Raw genomic sequence first — 24,771 nt, forward strand, 5'->3', positions numbered from 1 at the left:
AAATATGCTCGATATAATACCTAAGATAAGACACCCTCTCAAATAACAAGAACAGCAAGTATACAAGATCTCATCCAAAACGTCATGTATTCAAGGTGGAGACCGACTAGACTTATCGCAATATATATAACAACAAAGATGGTTTAAATTACTAACAAAATGAAGACCTATGGGTGGTAGAATGCTGAAGAAACTTTCCTACACATCAAAAGAAGGTGATAGTGTGAGGATTAACAATGCCCAGTCAATGAAGAAAGCTGAAAGAAGAGCGGAATAGAGAAAATTGGGGCAAATCAGCGTCCGACAGTGGGCTGATCCAGATTGAAGTAGGAGAAGAAGAAAAGAGCAAATACAATCCTATGAAGTTGTCTCTCTTTCTCTCTCAAATCATGTTTAATGATCAGTTTTCTGTAACTCGTCTACTTACATCAACTTGAATCTTTCCACTTTTGACATCGTCTTTTTATGCATTTCATTTAATTTTGTTTCTCCTCAGAAGTCAGAAACTTTTTAGTAATTCAATGAAATAGTTTGAAACGTATAGTATAAAATGGACAGCATTAGTTCAACTTAGCATTTAAAGTAAAATTAAAATTTTGGAGATCGGCTTTAATCCAAGTAGGAGTCAGCATGTTCAAAGATGTAAAATTCAGGATGACAAAGTAAATGATAAACAGAAGGATCTAGTTTCACAAGCATCGATAGATAATGTTAAAAAGAGAAAAACGTGCTTTGGAAGACAAGAAACGAGCTACACTGTAGTTTTAAATTTAAAAAAAAATGTCCATTAATTAATATTCCTGTGACAAACTGTTGCGTGCCGAAAATCAAATTGCCAAACAAATATGAAGTATAAAAAATCAGGTCAGCAAATCAGTTCTTTGCCAATAATAATGGCTAATTTTATAATGAAATGATTGTCAAATGATTCAAAACAGAAAGCTGTGGAAATAAAGAATCTGATAGAAAAATGAAGACACATAGGTAGCGAACTCTTTGGCGAAGATTAAAGCCTTTTGTGTGTAGAAATATAGGACTTCAAATATTCGGTAAATAAGTAGATATGAAAGTCTATAGTTTTACAACCAACATTTCGAATTTGAAATATTCAGATGTACAAAAAATCGTATGATACTGCTTGTAACGTTAATGCTAAACAGTAATCATTATGACACAAACACAATACAAAACACAATACTAATTGCTTCAAAAATACAAACCACCACATCAAGACATCATAAGGGCCATCGACATCCCTACTGCAAGAAGCTATTTCTTTTTCTTCTTACAGAAACCTAACTAAAACTGTAACAGAATTTTAATACCTCTAATAAAATAGACTTTAATAACTTATTTCTTTATTTTTATACTGATACAGCACAGTTCATCGTAAAAGACAGACTCAAGAAAACGTAAAATTGCTAAATATTTTGTTCACAATAAAACACTAAATTATGAACAGTAATAATCAACAAAATTAAATTATGCATTTCCTCTTTCTGGTTTAATTTAAACATTAAATTTCATAACGATATAAAAGAAGTTGATGTATTGAGTGACTTCTTTTAGAATGCATTCGTATTTCGTCGGGCCTAAAAGTATGCTAGCGAAAGAGCGATACATTTCATTGGTCTCCAATCAAAGAACAACCATGGCTTTGAATTGTTCTGATGTTTGACAATATTCCCAAAATGTTCAAAAATATTTGAATAAATATTGTTATTGTGATACTACGTAATAGTTTATTTATTTTTGATTCGCTTTGGATATTCATGATCAAAATCGCTGTATGTAATATACCTCAAAGTAACAGCTCCATAGGACTTGGCCGTAACTGTAACACATTTAAAAAATGCTATGATATTACTGATGTCTAATCAACGTATGTACCTTGGCATGAAACTTAGTTACATTCATAATCTTTTCTATCATTTTGATAGAGAAAAACCCAATGCTCATTGCACAGATTATATGCCATATGTATGTTCGCAAATAGGTTTGATTGTTGTACGCACAGTTAAACTCCAAGTTATCAGCTTGTATTCAATAGAAATGCCCTTCGTAAATAAAATTCTAGTCAGAGTCTTATTCTTGGATTAGACCTTTAGTTTCGTAAATGGGGAGTATAAATCACAATTTCAAATGAGGACTGAACAAAAGAAAACCAAAGTAAAAGCTAACTTCTCATCAGAATCATAACTATAGAGGAAGGATTCAAGGTGGAGTCCTTGTAAAAACTTTTCACTATGATATTCCAAAGATGGACAAGAGAGAATGTCCTTAGAAATACTCCAAAGCATGGACATGAAAATCAAGCAGAACAAATAGTGGATTAATAGTGGTTCATTTTGGAACATCACATCTGTGTGATGTCATGATCCGAAATGTGGCACTCCACAGCTTATTCAAGACTCATCAAGGATTAAAGGAAATTTCGTGTAAGAATAATAAATACAGCGTGTTGGAAAACCTTCATGATCATGTACTTAGCTTTTAGATAAATAAGTCTAAACAGTCGTCCATAGCACATCAAGACATCATAAGGATAGGAGAGTTAAACATGTTGTGCGAATGCCACTAGCAGATAACACTGTTATCAGATTTCTACTTAGAATGCTAGTTCGGTGGGACAAAAAAAAAAAAAAAAGGTTCAAATGAAAAGTGAACCTTCTATTCGCAATAAATACAAAAGATTACTGTGAAAAGTGCTTTTTTTATCATGACAATACTTGAGGTCGTTCATTTTATCGCCAAACCACACAAACACTTGAAGAAAATGGTATTCTTTACTCACTCTTTAGTACACACCAGGATCCAAGTGATGATCACTTTTTGGGTCTTATAAAAACCCACTTTTCAAACATTGACGAAATCCTAGAACCAGTGCATACTTTGCTGGAATAATCAGAAATGTTCCTTCACTTAGATGGCATTAAGAAGGTTCTGAACCTACTTAACCAATGTTCAGAAAAGACTGTACATCTTATCTTCTACATTCAGTATAAAATAAATTGACTTTACTTTGATTTACCTCATCAGAATTTAAGATCTGTTGTTCCATAATTTGACCAAGTTCATGCGTAAAATCAGAGTCAAAATAGCTTTTAAGAAATATTAATAACGACTGGTTTTAAGTGTTTGTCAATTTAAGAAATATTCTAGGAAAATTACGAAATCTTAATAAAAGAAAATACTTCACGAAGGAGTCACTCAGAAAGGCAGTCGGAGATGAAAAAATAGATTAAGTGAGTGACATCTCATCATTTCCCAGTGGAATTACACGAGCATAACAAAGGAATTGCTTCACTTTAGTTGATGAGAGATCATTGGATTGCGCTATGGAAGGAACTCATATACTAAATTAAAACGACAACTGGAAAAGATCAAGATCCCAGAGAGAAATAGAAATCTAGTTGAGTAACAAATAATCATAGATAGAAAAAAATTAAAATGTGCCCGACTAATGATAAGAAAGATCAAAATTGGCAGATGGATAAAGCACTTCTGATATAATTACAATACAACGTTTAAGTAATTACTTAGATCAGAGGTGTAGTATAGGTGACCTACGGATGGATGTTTACCTCCCTTTTCTCTTCGTCACTCAAAATTATATTATAGGTATAACGAGAAAAATAAAGAAACAGCAAACTATTTCAGGATTGCTTTTGTTTTTAATCACTAAATATTATGCATCTCCTATTGCACTATTATAACGTATGCATTCAACAAAGTATATTTTAAAATGAATTTTGTGCAATACTGTAACGGTGTTGTTCGTTTGTAACATACGTTATTTGGGGATACATTTTTATCCGTTTACTACGGATAACAGTGACATCCTCGTAAGTGCCATGATGAATACTGGTGAGTGTAGTCATCTATAATACCACTAAAATATATCCAAAACTATTCTACTCTAAATGGAAATATAAGTAGAATATTGGCATTCTTAAAGGACAATTCCATACGGCAAAGTATTTCATAACAAATTGTAGCATTACATTTTCTTAGGCTTACATGACAGTAGCGATCCGGTATAGCATCGATAGCCTCTTAAGCCTAACAGTTCGTAAACCAACGAAATACAATAGTTGATCTACTTTGTTATATGAAAGAAATGTATGTTGATTGTAAGTAGTTTCACTGATGATGAACGATATTCGCGAGTGCAATATATCAATTAAAATAAATAACACTTTTTTATTTACTTTGAAGGAAAGTAAATGCAAAGTCAATTTATATAGGTAGTTTACTTCTAAATTTATTTTGGTTTTTATTTCCGTTCCTAATATTGTTGACTGCTCTTTGCATCAGTTATAATAAGAGTTGAAGGAAAAGTTGTTAATTAATAAGAAGACTGATAATACATTTTAAGGAAATGCAATTGATAGTTCGATTTAAATGCAAGATGACATATTTCTAGACCATATAACTAAAATGTTCGCCATCGAGTGAGTGAGCTGGAAATATTCCAAATTGCTACATCTTTATTTATCATCATCCTTCGGTAGTTTTATCAGTGTTGACAGTTCTAAGTGTGTAAATGACAAAATAATCTCCTTTTTTTTTATGACCGCAGTGTTAATCTCACTTGAGGCCATTTTATCAAGACTGTGTTACACACACTTGCATACACACGTTGCATTTATTTTCAGAGAAAAATGAGCAGTGGTCATTTTGTTCAGGCTTCATATAAACAGCAACAAAACAGTATTTTAGGATTTTCCAACTTAGTCATGATGAGTAATGAACGCATAGAATTTTTCACTGTTCCTTTATAGCAAATAAACATCTGTTTGACAAAGGAATAGAATTACTGCCTTAGAATACAAATCTAGAATTAAAACGAGACCTAGAACCCGTTGATACTACTTACAACTAGAATTAGAACACTTGTAGATAATTCTCCTGTGTCCAATTTAATAAATAGCCGAACAAAATCCGATACAAACTGCATCTTTTTTTTATTCTCATGCAAAACTGATTTACTATTTTGAAATCGAGTTGGAGCATACCTTCACAAAAATGAATACACAATACACATGCTTGGAATTATAACAGCGATACAATGGTCATTATTGAGATCATTATTTGGAAAGTAAATAAAAACTCCATTCAGAGAATAAAATTACGAGAAGTGCAGACATATAGAAATCATGTATAGAGATTTAATTTTCTGGAAGTTCTTTACAAAAGAAACTTGGCAATAGTAAGATCACTTGCATCTACAACGAGCGATGGATATTTTAGATTTGATCTTGCAGTGCCTTGTGCAGACAGAAAGCACGCCCAAAATCGTATAGTGCCGTCTGAATTTTTTCGTAAACGGCTACAATGCATCACTCTATCGACTGTAGGTCGTTGACATCTTTTGAGATGTGGGTGGTGTAAGAAAGTGAGTATAAGTTGCTTGCAAGTCACCAAAATTGTTAAGATTGGATAGAGTCGGATTTTGAAGAACGCAGGCTGTGAGTTAAGTTTATATCTAAGTCGTTTCGTTTCTTGCAGGTTTTTTTTTTTTTTTTTAACTGTCGATTTTCGTGAACAATATTTTGGTGAAGAAAATGCATGCTTACCTTTCAAAAAAGATGCAGTAAATAATGTTACGGTTTATATTAAAAAAAAAAAACATACGACTTAATTGTGATTCTTTAATATCTCCTGTGTTATTGGGGCGTTTCAAGTCCCTGATAGATTAAATCTTCAGAAACAAAGCCGGTGTCTTAACAAAGGCTTTTTTTTAATTGATATCAAAGCAAATATCATGATGAACATACTTTATGCAGATGAGCAAAAAATCTCATTGTATTTGGTTTCAATCTAAGCCGTCAACACTAACATAAATGAAAGCATACAGATAAGAAAAATCCACAGTTGTAATATAGCGATGTCGTTTTAAAGTATGACCTTGTACGTTATCTCTACAAAAAAACAAATCCCTTCAAGGCATGCATACCAGTGGTTTCAAAATAGTGGTAGCTATATATTACAAGGCCATACCTGTTTACGTAACAACATTTGGAATTCATTTGTTTTAGTCATCAAGCTAAACCTTCTGTTGCGAACAAATGGCAAAAAAAAAAAAAAAAAAAATCGTATTCAACTACGTTACTAAACTTTAACGAAATGAGAAGTTAATGGTTTACTAGAACTGCTTGCCACCTGTGAAACATTCCGCTACCAACAGATGGCACTTATGCTCTTGCTAATTAGTTATTTAATCCTACTTTCAAATCGGATATCACCTATTTGCACTACATATACTACAAAATGGTATGGCTTGGAAAACATGGTACAAAATATTATATTTCTAATTTTCGTCTTATTACTTAAGATTATACCCACAAATTTTGCAGGGTGTGAGAGTGTGCACGTGTGTAATAATAACTGAAGGCTGTTTATTAGATGGCTAACTTTCAAACAAAGCGACCTTTATTCAAGCATCTTCAACATTGCTATCAACGCTAATCTGGAAGCACTCGAAGATGGTTAATGTTAACCTCAAGTGCAAACACAACTTAATACAAGGCTGGACAAATGGCTCTTAGGTGGAAATCGCACTTTATTTATTGAATTATTTTTGATAACTCTCACTATGTGCTAAGATTTCTTCAGAGACACTTATGTGTACAAAGAGAATTTTGATCTGTTCGGTTTTTTTCTTCATAAGGCTCTTAGTTATCTCCAACACAGGAAACTCTGTTGTGCTTTTAAGTAAGGATAGATGTGAAATCTTTAACAGATGTCATTCATGATTTCTTTACTTTTGAAAAATTTCGCCAACAGCTTCATAAAGGATGCGAATTCGGTAACGAGATCAAAATTAACTACTTATTCTACAATTCTGCATTTGTCCATTACAATACTCAATTAGCGACGGATAATAAAAGATACATATAATTTAAAATAGACAGTATTCACATATACATATACGGCGTTTCCAAACCGGGCGTCAGGTTTGAAAAGTTCAGTGAATATTATGAAAATAATTTCCAATATTTCAGTAATGATCTAACCTACAATATAAAGGCCGCTGCCACAAGGCACTCTTGACACAACTGTGAAGAAGCATATTATTGACTTTAAGCAAAATGTTACAAATAACAGTCATATGCTAGCTACATCACATGTAGCTAGCAGATCGTCAATGTAATAGCAAGGCATCGCGTTAAACTTTTGATAAATGATAAATGACACATTCTTGTCCAATTTTTGCTATCATACAAATGCAAATATACTTGAAGTATTTGAGAATTATTAACTATAAAAATTCAAATCATAAAACCTCTTAGACGCTTAATCATCATAATTGATGATTGTGGCGCTTGTATAAAAGCAAAAAAAAAAAAAAAGTCATGCGTCCGTTCATAGATTAAAAATAAACTGCATATTATCATTACATTACAATGCATCACTGTGTGGAAAAAGAAATAATCAAGAGAAATTCTACTGATTTAAAATTTCCGAATTTAAAAAGATACGCTCCTTCTGGTACTAGTAAAAATTCAAATGCCTGTTGTGCCAGTGAACGGATTATTTTAAATTTTAATTTAAATGCAAACTGAATGTACAGTTGTATATTGTTTTAACAGACAGAAATGCATACTGTTCAGTAGTGTTTTCCGAATTAGAAATTCCATTCTATTAAATATTTGTTTATTCCATGCATATAACGTTATTTAATTCTCTTAAAGAAATAAATCTGAAAGTATTTCAGATTAGTGACGTAAGTGCGCTGAATTTTGATATGAAAATCGACAGGAAGACAGAAAAGGCAACTACATTCTCAGTAGTGAAGCTATTGGATAGCGTTACATATTGTTATTTTAACGCAATATTTAATGAAAACACGATTAAATATGAAAACTGATAATACAAATAAGAAAAAGGTGGTATGGTGGGAGATAAGGTGAATAAAGTTATGTGGAATCAGAGAGAGAGAAATCAGTGAAAACAAGCTAGAAGTATACAAGAAAGCTTGGTTAGAACTAAAACAGTTCTAACAGTTCTAAATCAAAGAACAGTTCTGCATGATTGGCAAAATTATATTAAAAATCATAATATCAGAAAGTCATCTGACATGATTAATATTCTGAAATGTGTAAGCAGAGCTAAGGTCACTTAAACAGAATGTACGATGAAAGAAGACTCAAAACGTAAAAAGATCCAGACAAAGAATACCGAAGGTGCAGATAGAAGTGCTTTAATACATCAAATCACAGACCTGATAATAAAATACTTTGAAAGGAAATTAGTAATGACACCGCAATTATGTTGCGCTATTATAATATCTAGTACAAACATTAGGATGATTGTGATTTCGTTGCAAAAAGTAGTATTTACTGCAGCATTTTCGGATATATTATAATATCACAGAAAGGAAGACGTAATGGGATTCTTAATTAACCATATCTAAACATTAATAGCACAGGATTCGTTTTCCTAATGAAGATACACGAACGGATTACAACACATTTCTTGGTTCTTCTTGAGTGTTTCAGTTTTCCATTTTTTGATATATTTTTCTTGAGTGTCTTGCAATTATAGAATTCAGATGTCGTGCAAATCGGCCTTTTCTAAATAAGCATTCACCACTTGCACAATTTTGATAAATGGAACAATCTTTTTTGTTCATTTCAATTAAATCAAGTGAGACCGTAATGCTGATGAATATTATGCTTAAACAACTGAATGGGAATGCCTACTTTCAGTTTGCAATCTCTCAATAGTTTAATATTCTATGCTATTTTCGGCTTGTTGGCTAACAGCGTAACGTTTGTTTTTACTGCTCGGCGTTGAATCTCACATTTTGGCAAGCAGTTCCTAAAAAGATTAACGCATTTAGCGTGACTGCTAATTTCCCCATCTTCCTTTTCCGCGATTAACTTTTCTATTAATATATGTGGGAAAATCAGGTCTTGAAAGAGAATCCTGTCTGTAGCTCAGCAGAAATCTCAGTACATCTTATAGTGTTTTTAGACCTGAAATAGATGCACAGTACGTACGTTCGATATGAATGAAACTCCACCTTGTCCAGTACTGTAAACATAACATTCATACGCATCTTATTTCTAGTTATATATATATATATATATATATATCTTTGAAGACAAAGACACTACATTTATGTAGTCTTCGGGACAGCATTTTAAAGATCGAACAATAGTTAAATTATGGCCGCTTCTAGACTTCTTTTACGATAATTCCACCTATGATTGTTCCGAAACATATAGTATATTTATACTGTGGTATATTAATGGTAGATAACATATGGGAATTTTGCTCTGGAGATATGCAAACAAGGTGCGTTGTATGGTCCACTTTACTTCCAAAAAGGAAGCGTGTGATCTTACGAAAACACCAGACAATGAAAGTCGTGTGAGGCGAAAATGAGCGATGCATATTTCTATTTTGGTTATATTTAACAATACATGACGAGCAATGCTGAACTAATCGATGGAAAAAGTTCCAAATATTTCGCTCTTTTCTGCAAGATTATTACTGTTGCCTCCTTCATGGCTACAGATGTCACACAAATTGGACGTCTCCAAACTCTTATTCCAATTAATTAATGGGGATAATGATTTCACGGACCACGCCCACCAACATGACCACTACATCAAACCAATTCTGATCACGTGATATACATTCCTTCAGCAACAGCTCCCGGTATAAACATGTTTTGCTTTTATTATAAAGGGCAGATCCGAGACCGATAATATTTACTAGTTCCTATTTTATGTGGTTGATAACATGAATCGCGGAAATGTTGTTGATCACTTTGTCCACTGTAAAGTGCTTCAAATAAACTTCTTTTTTTTTTTATACTGAGGCGATATCTTTGATTCCAAATCGGGAATTCATATGACATGGCCAAACTTATTTACTTTAAGAGATAATTTCAACACTTCAAGGACGATTACTTTATCTTCCCTCTATTTAAACGTGAGACTGATATTTATGTTGTACATCTATATAAAAGAGTTTACGAAACTACAATAGACAATAGTATTATTATTATTATTGCTTTCCTTAATTTTGTCAGTTATCCAGATGTTAATGCTCGTTAAGGGTAATGAAATTCGTGTTTTGGTTATTATCTACAGATTTAATGAGTCTTTCTATTAATTGACACCTCTGGTACGCCCAGTTAATAATAAAAAAGACAGTTAATTTCCTTGTATGGGTCTACATTTGAACATCTCCACCACCAGGACACAACGGACGCAAAATGACTTGAATTCTGATATATGTACGGAAAGTGCATATAACATTATTGTTGCTTCCTTCTTATATTTTACACAAGGGAGTCCAATTCTCAAACAATGGTGATTGAACAATTCACATAATAACTACACATTTTCTAAGCGCCTCATTTACGCATTCTCATGACTGATTTCAATTCCACATAAACAACTGATGAGCATTCCAGCCTTAACATTTTTTCTTTTTTTACTTCCAACCTAAATCATCCAAACATCAATTCTTGTAGGAATTTTACCAAATTTTACTTTTAAAACCTTCCTTAAAATTTCACGTGCAAAAATCCCCAAAAATCATGCTGCTTAAGGTAACCAACAAATCATTCTCTATCAAGCTTGATAGTATTCGTAGGAAAGATGGATAAGCAAAAGATTGACAAAAGGTCGAAAAATACAGTTGAAGTATCCAACGACATTTACTAATCTATAATGAAAGTTTTGTCCATACACAACTGTCAGTTTTGGCCTTTATTTTTCGGTCCGTCCATTTTGATCTATCGTGTTCTGCTTCAACGGTAAAGAATAGTTCTGATAATTGATTGTTTCCACACCAAAGTCGGGTATTTCTTTCAAAAAAAAAAAAAAGGTTTTTTAGAATAGTGGCAGTTTCTTGCTGATCAGGTTGACATAATCATCCAAAGAAAGGGCGAAAACACTTCTTAGATTACTACCATTTGTGGGCTAAGATAAATTGGAAAGGTCTAGAAACCAAACGTGGTCTTTTCACGCTTCCGGTAAATAAATAAATAAATAAATATATATATATATTCATGCCACAGGTTGCTGGTTGCAAGCGAAGACAGTGTCTAGTTGACTACCGTCTCAACGAAGTCCAGTTTACAATGTCGAATGATCACTGTCTGCAGCTATCTGCAAATATTTCAAGCATCTTAGAGAGCTCCCCAAAAATTCTGCAGAACAAATTAGAAATAAGAAACTTTTATCTATTATTTTTTCAAATGAAAACATACTAATTAATTTGAACTTATTATGAAGACCGCATAACATTAGTCATGTGATGAAATGGAAGGTTATGTATAATAATACAAAACCAAAGAGATATATTATATAATATGGCAGTATGTGTTTACAAATTGCTAATTCTGTTTTAAAATCTGTACCGTCATAATAGAATATTGCCAATTTGCACATAATGAAGAAATGCAGTTGATAAGAAAATAATATAAGCATATGAAATAAAAAAAAATTATTAGAAATTTAAGTATATATGCGCAGTGGCAGGTTTTGCGATCATGAAAGATATATATAATCAAATTTGATCACGGATTCTATCATGCTTGATAAAATATCATCGCCCACGGTAGTTGAAAATAATAATTTCAATAAACCATCCTTTGCAATTGCTTATTTACATCTTTATGGATACGTATTTGCTAATTATACTCACAATAACATCACCTACAATTAACAATTTGTAGTTGTAAAATATTGTAGTTGTATTCGTCTTTCCCAATTTTAGTTTCGACATGCAACGTAAGCAAAAAATAAGTAAATAGAAGCTGTTGGCCTTGTGAAATAAGGCCTTCATTTTGGATAATAATAATTTGATTTCATTATTAATAAAGAAATGCTATATAAACATGTACGCGACAACCAGAAGCAAATATGAATAGAAATCAGTTGATTTTATTAAGAGAATAGTTTTGATGTTTTATTTGTTTCAAGTTTGTATATTCACCTGCTAAGTAAAAGACTGAAATACCTGCTCTCTATATAACTCAAAGCGTCGTTTGTCGTAGCCCATTAAAAACCAACATCCCATTATTACTTAAACAGTATTTCACTTACTTTATGAGTTAAGTATACGTCTCGAACTGACCGCTTGCTGTGGTATATTATTAGAATTCACCTTGAACAATAGCGTGCAGAAATGTTAAATGCTTAGCGATGACTAATGTCAGTGGTATGAAAAGCATAATATTGGCAAAGAAGTCATAGAATTCACGACCAAAGCGCATGTGCTAATGAAATAAAATTTCGCTTAAAAAAACACTTAAAATCATGCAGAAATACAATGGAAAACAGACTGAAGAAGGATAAATTTAAAGCGTGTAAAGGCAAATAGAAAAATAAAATAAAATTGTAAATACTGCTCATATTAGTTATAGCAGCTAACAGGCAAGTGTTTCGGAGGATGTGTAGAATGCGTCTTCCCTCTGACCCTCTAATAGCTTCCATTATATTATTATATTCTAATAGCAGTGCTTTGAAAACAAGCATAAATATTGAAAATATAAAAAAAAATTCTAATGTAACTGAACAAATACATAAAAAAATAATAATTTCAATTAAACATTTTAATATAGAAAGAAAAATTCAGACAGAAGCCACAAACAACATTGAAAAAATTGGAAAAAAAAAAAATAGAGCGTTCTGTAAGTTTGTGGGCAGATGTTCCAAATCTTTTTAAACAAGACAAACAAGATTTTAAGCGTTTGAGTTATATATATATATATATATATATATATATATATATATATATATATTTACACAATGGACTATTTATGTCATGCTTATGGGTTAAAAAATCTGAAGATATTAACGAAGAAAACAATAAAGATTTAAATTCGATGAGTTTCAATGTATGGTGAGTGTTATACTCCAAGGCAAGATGATGGCGTTTGAAAAAAATCAGTAGGCGTAACATTGAAAAATATAAACATGTAATTAGAACGTAATGTAAGCAAGAACATTTTGAATTTATACATAAGGAAAATGAGGAAAAATATGTAGGCTAGATAATTATCATATGGCAAACAGAGGTTGCTTGTAGCGTCAAAAACACTGCTACAAACAATTAAGCTTAAAAGTGGAAACAAGAATTGATATCGGATGAGAATTACACAACGAGAACTGCAACTCACAGCAATGAGAGAATGAAGACAATTTTTTTAATCTTAATGCTTTCATTTGGGAGTAGATCCATCTTAAAGGGATTCAGATAGAACACACCGCGATGTCACAGATTCAGGGCAAGAAGCCAATTACATTTGTTTAGCGAAATGTATATGACGTGGGCTACTAATCAGTACAATTTAGAGTGACTAATTGAAAGTTGTAAAGGTTAATAATGCAGGTCTCTTTTATAGGCTTGTACACCTCTTTTTGTTAGAATATATAGCAAAGCTTAACGCGTTCTGTTGCTCAAAAATAATGTGTAGCAGGAATCGAATCAAACAGCATCATTACAACAACTAGACAAGAAGAAGAAGAATATTGAGATTGATGAGGGACCAAAGCTTAGCTTCTTTATAACATTTGTAAATAGAAATATCTAGTATGTTCCTCTAATCACAGGAAGTGCATAGGCCTACCCATCAAAATGATAGTGGCCAATGAAGGAATAGAAAAAAAAATGCATACTAAAGCTTCTAAATTACTAATGGCTTCTAAATTATTCACATGGCTACCAGCATTTATGTTTGGTAATTTGCTATTTGGAAATGTTTAAATTAATATTAAAATATATCATCATTTTTCTGTAAGTTGATTTTATGTCTTAAACGTAGAGTCATTTAAGCCTTGAGAGGTCCCGAATACATTCTCAATGAAACAGTTTTTGAATTTCATCGCATTACAAAATATTCCCATGTAAGTAAACCGGCATTTTATAAGAAAACAAAATTCTGGAGTAAAGTAAAACATAATGTTGCTTTTGCCAGTTATGCATATGTAAAAAGTGAAGACCTCTCTTCAGACAAATAATTCTCGGATTAAATAATTTCAAAATAGCAGTTAAAAGAATAAATGCTAATATTTGATACAGTGTATGAATTGTCACACATTCTGTGGACATGAAATTGCGAGAGTTAGATTAACATAGATTTAAAGATTCGTTTTTTTTTCTTCTCTCCTTTAAAATATTTTTGGATCACAATTATAAGCATTTCAACATAATTTTAATTTGTAATACTTAATTGTTATGATTCATCATAACATATAAAAAAAGGCTCACGAATTTTTCTTATGTGTTACTACTTTAAATCGGTTTTAAGTTTATAGTTCTTACTGCCATTACCCATTGAAAATAAAGATATTTCTATCCCTTGAACACAAAGACGTGCAGGGATATCTTTACTGAATACAGCATATCGCAAAAATATTTTAAAAAAATGTAAAATATCAGAAAAAATTGTAAAAAAGCAAATTATCATTTGCTAAAGTACACTGAGTTAATACTAAATCCATTTTATATAAAAATGGTTAAAAATACCTGAGATATGCTTGCTTGTTATCCATCACTGGAAAGGGCTAACATACCACTGTACGTAAGTACATGCTATTTTTATGAAGATCATTAGCTACGACATCATCTTCACATAGAACGTTAGGCAATATCTGTTTCAAAAAATCTAAAAGGATACGCTTAAAGATGTTAAACTGGCGACGATTTGACTTTTTGCAAGACCAGCTCAAAACGTCTATTCAAAAATGAAAGGGGTCACAATATGAATAGGGATTAAAAATCCTTGTAGGCTGGTAATAAAAAAATCTGGCATAGCCTTGACAATTAGAAATAGGTATGCTATTCGGATTGGTTTACCTATATTTAGTGAAAACCAAACTACCTCAGTTTATGTGAAGCTAAGCTATAACCACCACTAACAGAACAAATGTTTTATGGATGTTTTAATAGGGAATCCAACACCTGCAGAAATAGAAGTACTCTATTTAGTTCCTTATGTAGATCTCATATGATTTAGATCCAGCACATGATACTACGCAGAAAAAATTCCTCCAACATTAATTTGGCATGTTTAATAAGGAAGCCAAACCAATTGGCTTTCTTTCTTGCTTATAGATAGCAATATACAAATATTGCCTATTACAGTGCATATGATTTTTGAAGCAAGTCTATCTATATTTGTCTGTTTATTAAAGTTGTTAAGCTAATATTATCGAATAATCCCTCTGTGTAAGTTACGACAAAATAAACATTTCGAGCCAATGTGAATTTTCTGTCATTCCAATCTGTTGATTTGGATTACTATCCTTTGTGATACAAATAAAATATCGCAAGTAAAAATAAAATAAATGTATAAGTTCAAAAGCAGCAGAACTTTTAATAATTAATTTATATTTTATGCATGAATGGAAAGGATGAGATGAAGATAGGATATCGCCTTCTGTGTAGGGGAAAAAAAATTCTGGAGACACCCAAAGAAAAGTATAAATTTTGCTTCAAGATACATATGGCGATTTCACTGCCAAGCACGCTGGTGGATCAGCAGCAGAACTAACGAACAGCCAGTTAGGGTTCGCGCAGGAAGATGTACGAAAATCAGTTGGATTTTTGCATCTGATTCAAGTCAGATAATTATAACTTCAGCATATTAGCGAATTCCGGTGCTGATATTTCTAATGGAGTCTTCTTTGGATTCCAAAAGCAAATAATTATCTTTAGAATTTCCAATAGCTAATAACAGTTTGCAAATATCTTCTTGCAAAACCATTTCTTTAGGCTATTTTTATTTCATTGAAATATTTAACACATTTAACAGTATTATATCCATTAATAGCAATAAAAGTGGCACATTATCTTTCACATTAAACAGAAAATCTTCGCACAATAATTTTCTGTATGCTGGATACGTAAAAAAAGCATTCTGTATTTTAAAAAAAAAACTTTTGGGGGCGAAATTTTTATATATATTTTATGAATTACAAAAGAGAGATTAAATCACATAAAAACCAATTTTCCACTTAGTTTGGTATCATCATTATCATCAAATTTATTGCGAATTAACTTCCTTTTCTGGATAACAATCAAAGGAAGGGAAAAAATAGAATGTTGGTCAGATTTGGTAGAACCGGTTAGGTAACTTGAGACTAGCGAAACATGTTAAATACTTTGATAATACCTGAATTAATGAGGAACAATCCGATATCACCAAAATCTGCAGTGGGTAAAAAACAAACAAACTGGAGTTGAAAATTTATGTTGAACAGAAAAAAAAAAGTAAAAATTTCACGAGAAACATTAAATACCTGTCTTATCTCTCTCATTAACATTAAATAGTTACTATTACGCGGACATATTTATGTCTTATAATCGGTACCAACTGTAGAACATTCCACGTGAGAACTTTGGCCAACAACTCGTATGCAAAAAATTTCATATAAAAATTATGTCAGCGAACCATGATCAAAATGGCTTGTTTCTGTTTTGTGAGAGGGTAATATTAATGTTGAACAGACATTCAAATCTGGAACATTCCTAATTAATATTAACATATTTTCGGTATATACTGACCAAGTTTCAAGACAAGTAGCAAAAAAACAGAAAAAAGCCATAGAAAGATACGTATTAAAATGAGGAAAAAAAAATCGATCACTTACAATTTGTCACAATGCATTGTGACATAAAATCAAGCTCACATGCAGTATAAATCCAGAGCTAATACTGGAGGCAAGCTTCAAAGTTTTGCCAAATGAAATTAAAACCAACGACTAGCTTAATGTGCTGTGTTACAATCTTCCAATAAACACTAAACAATACCAAGCACAATCTCTCATTTCTGACTAGCACTGTTTATTATTCTACAATTCCATGCTATAATGTGCATTAAAAATATAAGATGGTAAGGCAATAAATCTTTTAAAATCCTTAACAACCAACCTCTTCGATAGAGATGACATTTGATAGCATAGGATTCCATACCAGTTGTAGACTACGAATTAAAATAATGATATGTTTACAGCATACTTACAAAAGAAATGCTTTAACCAAAGCTAAAGTATGGTCTATTAAAACGTTACGTCATTGTTGAAATTATTATTTCTATGTATTAGCTTTACATTCAGCTTTGTAATTGAGTTTTTATATTTGATATGATATTCCATATTAACAGATGCAAATATATATATGCAATCTGGACAATAAAACAAAAAAGAGACGAAGATCAATAACAGCAGAAATGAAGTTTATGAGAAAAACTGCAATGTATACTCTATTTGATCACAAAAGAAACGAAGAAATTATGAAAGAATTAAACCAAGAATCAGTATTAGAAAAAAATTAAAAAATATAAACATAAATGGATGGAACACGTTCAAAAAATGAAAATAGAAAGATTACCAAAACAAGCCTTAAAGTACAAACCATTAGGAAAACGAAAACCAGGACGTCCTCTTAAAAGATTCAACGATGACTTCTAAGGCCGGAACAGGCCACGCTAGGCCTAAATCCTTGATAATATGCATGATGATGATGATATATGCAGTGCCAATCTTTCATCAACAGATCTCAGCTTGGAATATTTTCTTTAAATGTGTTCGAGCAAATACTTTTCATTGCCATTTTTGAAGTAAAATTATTCCAAATGGAGGCTTGGGTCTGCTATATATGTAGTATTACCATATAAGGAAGCAGCAACTACATTTAAACCGATATTACCTTATATTTAAACAATTTGAAGAAGAATGTGAAAGAAATAAAATATGTTCTATTTATCTGCATGAGAAACTTGTTAGTGAAGAACAAAAACTGGAATTACAAGAACTCTGAAAACCAGACTTGAAACTGAGCTTAGCTTATCTTGAATAGGATGGCCAGAGTAGGGTGGGAGAATGGAATAGATGAGGGGGGGAAAGATATGTTATGAAATTAAATCAAGTTTGCAGAACTGGCGTTTTTCTATCTTTCCCTTAGCATGTAAGTTAGTTAGAAAATAGGATCTACTAATCCGCATTTTGAGAATTGAGGGAGGGGGGGAATATAAACCCAAAAGGAGTTTTGTGAAATCATCCGGGTAAAGCAAATTATATGCTCTCTACCCAGATGATTCTTAATTCCTTATTCGCAATGTGTATATTGTGAAGATATAAAAGGTATATATCTGAACATATTTGAATTGTCAGGTTTAGCGCGCCCACACATAAACAGATGGAATAAATTCACAATCACACATACAGGCCTATATACGGCATAAGTATGCAAAGGTCCTATAATCTCTCGCGTGTGTAATTCATATCAAAGTATACGTTTGAATCTTATAACATGCGTTACACCATTCGTATTATGCTCCTGTCACATTATGTAAATAGCCCCAAAATCTAATACTGAAAATTGATAATTTCATCGCTTAGAAAAATAATGAAGAACCTAGTATTTATAGCACATTTGCTTATTTTCTAAAGGGGCATCCCTTCAGAAAAATAACATCTATAATGAAAGAATACTTATGATGCATATGAAATATATTTGGTTAAATTATTAATAATGTTTCTCTTCCTTCATAAGCATTAACACTTAAAGATATGTAAAGCTAAAAGGTAGGCCTATTCTGAAGACTGAACTTACTCATACTCATTCTTAATAATATTTATTACTTTCAGTGTATTGACTATGTCCTGTTGACAAGATGACTAAATTTCTTAAATAATTCTTTGTTAGTTGCTTTATTCGAATTATTAAAGGTTTACAACTATTCTGACACAGAACAGACAGAATGATTACATATCAAAATACATGTCGATTTTGTATTTTAAAGATGATTAAAGCGAATAAAGATGTGTGTGTGTGTGTTAAGAAGATAAACAAATCAGAAGCTGTTTCCAGTTATGATTATATTGCTAGAAATTCAGCGAAAGATCAGCTACAGAAGGCAAATAAGAAAGAATTATATCAACAAATTTATTTCTTAAAGTAAATTTGATATCATCCATTAGCATATTCAGATGAGATGTTTAAGCTATTCTTAAGGCGTGATATTATCCCTCCCAAACCTTTCTTGGGTTAAAAAATTATATTTACTTGGAAAACAAGGGAAAAAAATGAAGAAATAAAATATGTTATATAACTACGATAATTCTGTTTACAGCGGGTAAAATTGCAAATTGAAATGCATAGCATAAATCTGCATATTTTTTAATATTCCGAATAGTTTGTTTATCCATTGAAAAAAAAGCGCACAGCGAAGAGGCTTATCTGGAAGCGAGAATCCGATGACGTTTCAATATATTCATGCTGGTAACGTAGGGATCGTCTGAATTCAGCAATCTGTATTCGGTTCAAGACACAACCTTATTGTTTTATTTTCGGTAACATTTGTGCGACTGCTTTTAGAAAGAACAACGATGTTATTGCTGGTATATACTAACGGTATATTCAAGATTAGTGGTGTCATAACTCGGAGAATATTACAACGCAATAGATTAACTGGGATCTATTGCGTTGATTTTGATTTGATTTCGATGTTGATCAACATAGAAATCAAACTGCAGATGATGCTCAAATCTGTTATATAACGATTTCTGAAGCATTGCACAAACTAGTGGTTGCTGATATTTTAAAAAAAGCGCACAGTCTTTCTTCATTAAAATCGGAACGATTTTCGTGTATACATTGTTGATAGCACAATGCACAAAGCAAATAAATCGTGGGTAGGAAAAAAAACCTTATAATTCTCGAAAAAAATCAGAAAAGTTTGCTAATTTCATAACATGTTTGAACATTGGGGGGAGGGGAATTAAATTACAATTCCTAGTGATTAGTGGCACTCACTGGACACAAACAAGATGTTAATCAAACAGGAAAGTAACACAATATATAGATCTAGAACAAAAATATTCAGTAAAACGAAATCGGCTTTAAATGTCATACTAATGATATTATTTTCAGATAATTGCAGAATTTGAGGTAAACATGCTGTGATATTCTGTCGTATTTACAACTGGGAGTAGGATTTCAGTTTGCTATTTTGAAATAATTTATTTACATGTATCGTAAATGCTATTGAATTCAAATAATTCTATAATCATTTATTTCACCTCACACATATATTCATAATCTGCATTCAGATTGTTATCATTTAATTATAATTTAACAACAGACAGGAAATTTGTTCTAAAGCTCACGTTCCAGCATCTTTCGGTTTCCTGATACAAAATACAGGACACTTCCTTGAAGACCCTTGAAATGACCACCTATGTATACATTTCGAAAACCAAAAATGTTTTGTTCGATAGGACCAAAATAAATCCTGGATGCCTCTTCATGACAGAATGTTTGAAGAAGCAACCGATAGGTACACGATATATAAGCATATATTGAAAAATGAAACTATTTCAGACTTCAATAAGTCATATCAGATTAAAACCAATTGAAAGGCAGGATGAAACAAAACTTTTCATTGTGAAATGAATTAGCACCACTCAGATATCCTTTACCCAACACACCTGTGCATTATGACGAAGTCGATAGCTGAAACCCATCTGTAATATGAAACCAAATTATATGCATATAAAGGGAGTCAAACAAAAAAAATAATATAATTTAACCCGATTGAAAAAATCTGTAAAAATCGAGCTTGAAATAATCTGAGCATATCGCAGAAGCCGTTTGAAGATTATCTAAAAGCGAAATACTGTAAAAAGCAGAATCAAAAACAATTAGCACTTCAAGGCATATTCCATGATTTCAGCCCATCTGTGTAGTCTACATGATCTTCAATATTTTGATAGAGATTACTATCATAATAATCACTTTTTTAGATGTATGCTTTGCATGATGATATCTCCAACGTTAACCAAAAGTCAATAACATATTATGTGATAGTCATATTTTTAACTGACGATCTCGGAAGTAAAACATGAACACAATGAAAGAAATTAAAGGCGAGATATCACCAATATATTTATTCAGAACTGAATAATTATAGTTTCATTGATTGAATCTTACACTACTGTCCAATGTTATGGTTGTAAATAGTCTTTATATTCTAATTCTTTTCCATAAAAACTTTTATAGCTATGATACTGATTATAAGATGCCTCAGACATTTGTGGCTTTCAGCGAAAATGTACAACATAGAATACCATTTTTAAGGAAGAAGAAATAAAGAAAATATTTGAATGAACATCACTGATAATTAATCCACAAAAACAGGAAGATGATGTGTGAATAGAAAACCAAAAGAAACATACAGACTTCAATAATTCAATATGCTGACTGTCCATATAAATAACAGTTGAATTATTTATGGTAGCAGCGAGGGGGGGGGGTTCACGGATTGCGCTAAGAAACATAATCTGTGGTTACGTTGAGAAAAGCCAGTGATGATCACTTGACAGATCTTTTTCAGATACATACGTGAAGAATGGATAATGCAATAGGGCCAAGAGTAGACAAAGGCAGCAACAGATATCTCAGTTATTCTCATTATTTATGAATAAATATGTTATACAGTATCTGCTATACTATTCATATTATTTAATTATTTCCAGCATCATATGCTGGTTTAAAGTATCGGGTATTTCAAACGAAAAACAGAAACTTCGTTAAGTTAACCAGCCTATGCATTAGAAATGAAGTCTAGAATTATTCTGCTTTGACTCGGAAAACCATATTAAAAAGATACATAAATAGCCCCATTAAAGGAATAGTTTGTTTCCTTACACGGTGTACTTTGTTTATGAACTTAATATCATTTGTTTATGTTGGATAAGTTAAAGAGTGCATTATGAACGAGTGAAAATGGGTTTCCTTTTAGCCTTCACCTTGATGCCAAAAAAATCAGGTTCTTTGAGAGCGGAGACAAATGGACAGCCATTGAATAGTAACAGGAAGAGGCAGGGAACGGCTTTACAAGCAGCGGTCCCGCTATCTGTTGTCTGTCCCGTCTCCCTATCGTGGGGCCCGATTATGGAGCGTGGAGCCTAACGGGCCAACATGAATTCTGAACTGGGTGAAGGGAAGAGAGGGGGACCAAGGGGGAAATTCGTAAAGTGGGTCAAGGTCCAACTCAGGATATAGATTACACGGCATTAATCCTTAACGTATTTTTTTTTAGTATACTTAGTTTTCAAGAACTCGTCAACCTGGTTGCAAATTGAAACCGGAAATGAAATGCCGTGAGTTTGGAAACAGTACTGTGATGTAAAATCAGAATCATGAAATACAGATTCATGCTAATTCCACAAGTAATACTACAAATATTATCTGTATAATAAACTATTTCGGTATAGCTTAACGCCAGGTGAGCACAGTATAAACAACAATAAATCTTATGCACAAAAAATACTAACAAGAGTACCTAAGTGTTTCGATAGCCATATTCAGAAAAGATGTAAATTGTTCAGTCGATCTCTCCCTTCCTGAACCCCTATCCTTTCTTGAATTCGCGCAGAAATACTGCCAGTTTTATAATTCCTAAAATATAAAGGGCTAGAATATACGAAGAACGAACGTTTAATATTATATCAAAATTACCCACTAGTATTATAAGTACTTGTATAAATACATGGCTATGGATATAACTACTCATTCACGTATAAGGTAGGAATATAATGGCTTATTATTATACATACATTGGAATATAAATTTCTATTGTTATAATCAACATCTGGAAACACGAACATATAAATAAGTAAAAAATATTCTGGTTCACATACCTTATAGTCCTTATATAAGGACTATAGGGTATGTGAATAAATACTCATTGAAACTATTTGTTTCTGAAGATAATTATCAAAATTATTAATAATTTTAGTTATCTTAATAGTTGCAATATAATTTCATAACTAAATAGAAATAATTCGTTGAAATTTATTTCTTTTCCTTTTTTTTTTTACCCTTACTGACTTCGCTATCTCATTAGTCCTTTTATTATACTTTTACTAAAGAATTGAACAAAGAAAAAAAAATTAGAAAAGTAATCCAATATTGTGATTCACGTATTAACAAGGATCTATTCCATAACAATGAACGCACAATCTTATTGAAAATAATTGTTATTTAAAAGCTTTGAAAAAAATCGTGCAGTTTCGCTGTAGTCTGGTAGACTTAACAGTACACGTTCACTTTTACAATAAAAAAAAAAAAAAAAAAAAAATCTAGTCTGTTGAATCAAGTCATATGACAATAATGTTTTCATTATTGTTCTTATTATAAATTTCGCTAATAAACAATAACAGTCACAAGTGAAAAGACTGAATTTACAGTTTCCTTTCACCTACTTTACACTAATTAATTTTTCGTACACCCCTTTCCTTCCCCCCCCTCCTTCGCGCGCCTATAAAAACCACGCGCCATACTTTTAAATGAAAATGCAATCATGAAGCGCTCTTCATCTATTAATCTCACGTGGCAAAGCGTGTCTTTCGTGTCACCTCTGCTAAGCCTAACCTGATATCGACCGAGTGCACCCCACCCATTAATTAAGAATTAGCCAATCTCATTCGGGCTTCTCTGTTTTCTTTATGCATAAAATTTACCCACATTCTCATAGGTTAATTGGGGCAGCAAATGTGTAATTTATGAGAAAGAGGCTGATTACGTGTGTCTCTCCTCCGCGCTGACATCATTTGCGCCACAGAAAACACACCCAAAACACAGTACTAGTGACAAAGAGACAGTGATGAGAAAGTAACTGCTAGATTACCGTTTTCGTCGCGTTGAGAGGCGAAGCATCTTCGGAATACTGAAACGGAAGCTCTGGTCGCCTTATTCTTGCCGTAGCCGCCACCACCACCACCATACAACGCCGAGTGAGCAGCTCGTAGCTTTTTTTTTTGGTAAGTCGAAGTTTTCCTTGTAAACACGTCGACATGTTGAGTACCATCGCGAGCATGGTATGAAGTTCCTACCTTCTGTTTTCACAGTAAGAACTCCATACCTCGCTCCCGATAATACAACTGCTGGGTTCTTCACCTGCAAAACACACACACACACGGCTAAGCCTCACCGTTCTTTCGTTAGGGTTAAGACTCGTTCTGTTGCTGCTTCCATGAACGGCAATGGGAGACAACGTCATTAAGCCTAATTCACCATATTTGTATCTTCTACTTTAACCGTATGTGTGTTACAATGCGATGCTATAGCTGGGACCGTTTTCAGACACTCGCGGTGCTTAACTAATAGTAGTTTACTAAACTTACATGGTATTTTTTTTTTTTTTGGGGTGTGGGGGGGGGGCTTCCTATCAATCCAAACAGATTATTGCTAATTTAAACACACAATCATCGTAACAATATATTTAAAAAAAAAAAAATCGTTTCACGTTTTTTCGACGCAGTCTTGGCGTATACTTGGAAAAGGTGGCGAGCTCTTCAGATGGCCCAAGATCTTAGAATGGATGTCGTAAGCAGTGACTTCAGTAGGCAAAGAAACACAGGGAGGCACACAACACAATATAATCCGAACATGTACAGCAATAACATTTGCCAGATTAGGCGGTCCGCGGACTGGTAAAAAGACGAGAGTATTCTGGGAGCAACAGTACGAAGAACCAAGATGCACGAAACTTCTTAGAGCAACTCCGATGAGGACTTTTCGTTAAAAGTAAAAGCCCCGAACAACGTGACACTTTCCGACACCCAGACACAGCATCCTCTGCTGTGCACAAAGGCGACTGGCCTCGTATCTCTCCCCTAGTCGACCTGCACTAACAGCTTTCCATTTGTCGTGCCCCTTCAATCATAGCTGTCACCTTGGTACGTCTTCTCATTGGCTGTGAACTCCACCAAGCCGCGCCTCCCCACCATC

The 24,771-nt window shown here is 32.6% G+C and overlaps 1 long non-coding RNA gene across 1 annotated transcript in view; it reads right to left on the minus strand.

Annotated features, from left to right (window-relative positions):
- LOC150096817 (uncharacterized) overlaps positions 1-23,939 on the minus strand; it is a 50,417-nt gene extending 26,478 nt beyond the window's left edge. Inside the window, exon 1 of the long non-coding RNA XR_016549833.1 lies at positions 23,669-23,939. This is a non-coding gene — a long non-coding RNA (uncharacterized LOC150096817). The remainder of the gene's footprint in view (positions 1-23,668) is intronic.
- Positions 23,940-24,771: the final 832 nt, after the last annotated feature.

This window comes from Typopeltis vanoorti, chromosome 18 (assembly GCF_054136105.1).
Source record: "Typopeltis vanoorti isolate ZY-2024b chromosome 18, IOZ_Tvanoo_1.0, whole genome shotgun sequence".
Lineage (NCBI taxonomy): Eukaryota > Metazoa > Arthropoda > Arachnida > Uropygi > Thelyphonidae > Typopeltis > Typopeltis vanoorti.